A 3,726-nucleotide genomic window follows, 5' to 3' on the forward strand; every position below is an offset into this window, starting at 1 on the left:
GTTTCTTTTTCAATATCTGGAATGCAGTTTCCTGCTCGAAGGTCCATTCATACTTCTTCCCTTTGTGTGTTAACGCGGTTAATGGTTTGGCTATTCGGGAAAAATCTTGAATAAAATTCTATAATAACCAGCTAAGCTCAAAAATTGGCGTATCTGTGTCGGAGTCTTTGGAGTTTCCCATTTTTCAATGGCTTCGACCTTCGCGGGATCAACCTTAATTCCTTGACTGCTAACGATGTGACCAAGGAATTGTACTTCCTTCAACTAAAATGCGCACTTAGAAAATTTGGCATATAACTGTTCGTTTCTTAACAGTTCTAGCACCAACCTTAAATGTTGCTCGTGTTCTTGCTCATTCTTGGAGTAAATAAGGATGTCATCAATAAAGACGATAATAAATTTATCTAAATACGGACTACATACTCGATTCATGAGGTCCATGAATACAGCGGGTGCGTTTGTCAACCCGAATGGCATGACCAAAAATTTGTAGTGACCGTAGCGTGTTCTAAATGCGGTCTTCGGAATATCTTCTTCTTTTACTCGCAACTGATGGTAACTCGATCTTAGGTCAATTTTGGAGTAAACACGTGATCCTTGCAGCTGATCAAACAAGTCATCAATTCTCGGCAATGGGTACCGATTCTTGATAGGTAGCTTGTTTAACTCGCGGTAGTCTATACACATTCGGAAGGATCCATCTTTCTTCTTAATGAACAGGATCGGAGCTTCCCATGGTGAAGTACTCGGTCGAATAAATTCACGATCTAGCAATTCCTGCAACTGACTTTGTAGTTCTTTCATTTCAGACGGTGCGAGTCTATACGGAGCACGAGCCACCGGTGCAGCTCCAGGTACTAGGTCTATTCGAAATTCTACAGATCTATGCGGAGGTAATCCCGGTAATTCTTCCGAAAATACTTCGAGAAAATCTCTTACCACAAGCATGTCACTAATGCTATTCTCCTTCGTGTCGATCTTCTTCATATGTGCTAAGATAGCATAGTATACCTTCTTTATGCACTTTTGGGCCTTCAAACAGCTAATAAAGTTTAGCTTATGATTACCCTTTTCTCTGAACACCATCAATGGTTTCCCGTTCACGTAGGGAAAACGAATCGCCTTTTTATAACAAACAACTTCCGCTCTCATCTTAGACATCCAATCCATACCAATAATTACATCAAAACTCCCCAACTCAACAGGTATTAAATCAATTACAAATGTCTCACTAGTTAATTTAAGCTTACGTTTATGACAGATTTTATCAGCTTTAACTAGTTTACCATTTGCTAATTCTACAATACATTTATCCTCCAGGGGCACTAAGGGGAAATTTAGTTTAGAGAAAAATTCTTTACTTATGTAACTTCTATCGGCACCAGTATCAAATAAAATATAGGCAGGTAATTCATCGATAGTAAACATACCCGTAACAAGCTCCGGGTCTTCTCGTGCATCGTTAGCATTTATATTAAATGCTCTTCCACGGACTGTACCATATTCACTCTTTTGGTTCAGGCACTTGTTCTTGTAATGGCCCTTTTTTCGCACCCATAATAAACAACAGCTTCAAGAGCGGCTTTATTAACATCTGTGAGAGGAAACCTACAATTTTGAATATGATGCCCTACTTTGTTGCAATTTTTACACACCACCGTGCAATTTCCAAAGTGGTGTCTCTTGCATTTCTGGCATTGGGGTTGTTTCCCCTGGTAGGTATTCTGGTTCCTCTATTTACTCACACCCTGCGAGACTTCTTGCTTCTTGTTGTGGTGTTGATAGTTGTGATTCTTATCACGATTTTCGTTCTTCCTCTTGTGGTCATTTGTTTTGGCCTCAGCAGCCACCTTTTCCTTGTTTCTTTCTTTGATTCGGTCCATTAACTTATGGGCCATCTTGCTTGCTTCGTACATTGTTGTTGGATTAGATGCACTTACATTTTCTTGGATTATCTCAGGTAATCCTTTCACAAACTGTTCAACTTTTGCTTCTTTATCTTCAAATACTCCAGGACACATTAACGCTAGCTCTGTGAACCGTTGCTCATAGGCAGTGATGTTATCACCCTTGGTGCGCAATTCCCTCAACTCCGTTTTTAATTTATTCATCTCGTTCTGGGGGTGATAATGCTCACACAGCAAGTGTTTAAATGCTGCCCATGGTAGGGCGTAAGCAGTATTCTCACCCACGTTTTCTAGGTAGGTATTCCACCATGTTAAAGCGTTATTTTTGAAAGTATGAGAAGCGTATTTTACGCGGTCTTCTTCAGCACAATTACTTATAGCAAAAACAGCTTCTACTTTTTCAATCCAACACTTTAGTCCAACTGGACCTTCCGTTCCTTCAAATTCATGGGGTTTACAACTCATGAAAGTTTTGTAGGAACATCCTACACGGTTTTCTGTTGTACCATGATGAGTTCCACTGCTAGACCCTGAATGGTTGTTTTTGTTAATTGCAGCCAATACTGCAGTTACATTTGCAGTAAGAAAACTACGGAAATCTTCCTCGCTCATGTTCATGTGCTGTTTGGTAACTGAAGCCATTTCCTTCAAAAATAGCCAAATGATATAAATTAATCATATATAGAATATTATAAGTAGTTAATAGTACTTTGTAGCATACTAATAATATGAACTAATTTTTATAAAAGCCTTTTTTCTTCTTATTGGCATTTTATAATTGCAGTTCGGGTAGTACCTACCCGTTAAAGTTCATACTTAATAGCTAGTACACAAATTAACTACTACAATCAAGATAATATTCTATCATGAAAAACTTAATACATTAGTACTTCACGCTTAAACTTTTGGTACAATATTTTACAAAAATACAATACCACTATTTTACATAAAACATAGGTAAGATAAAATATAGCACACGATAACTATTATACAAGACGTGAAGTATGGTAGCTGCTGGGACAGATTAAAAATGACGAGACTTCTTATTGTTTTGGGACAAATCTGGGAATTCTGCGGGATCTGGGAAACCAAAGAGTTTTCGCGTCTCAGCTACTGACATCGTTCTCATTCTAGCGGTACGTTTGTACCTTGGTCGGGATGGTGCCTTAATAGAGTTAATAACAGGAGGATGACTAGGGGTAGAAGTGTCAGGTTTACTTTGTGCAATAAATCTTTTATTATTCTCCGGATCAGGAAATTCTAGTGGGCGGACCATAAGTTCCTTTCCCTCATTAAATTTTGCCTCTGTAATTTCTTTTACTTCGTTCTCCTCAGGTTCCTCCATCGGTTCCTCAGGGATTTGTAAATCTTCACAAAATTTGTCCAACTCCAGGTCATCATCGTCATCAGTTATATAGATGATTTCCTTCGGGTCATCGTCGTTATCAGATAAGTCGATGACTGGTACTTTTGCTGAAGATTCATCTTCGGAGTCGCTGATTGTGATAATGAGATTGGTGCTAGAAGTAGACATCTATCACACATTAACTACCACATTAGAAATATATCACATAATATTTACATGCTATAATATTCAATTTCCGACCAAAAATGATAAGCAATGGTTTTTAAGAACAAGTTCGGTCAAAGTCCAGACTCACTAATGCATCCTAACAAATACCAGTCAGACACACTAATGCAATTTCTAGTTCGCTAAGATCTCTGCTCTGATACCAACTGAAATGACCCGTCCATATTACTATAAACGAGGTACGTTATTCATTGATCTCAATAGCGAGGTATTTGACCTCTATATGAT

The sequence above is a fragment of the Rutidosis leptorrhynchoides genome, chromosome 11 (genome assembly GCF_046630445.1).
Source record: "Rutidosis leptorrhynchoides isolate AG116_Rl617_1_P2 chromosome 11, CSIRO_AGI_Rlap_v1, whole genome shotgun sequence".
Classification (NCBI taxonomy): domain Eukaryota; kingdom Viridiplantae; phylum Streptophyta; class Magnoliopsida; order Asterales; family Asteraceae; genus Rutidosis; species Rutidosis leptorrhynchoides.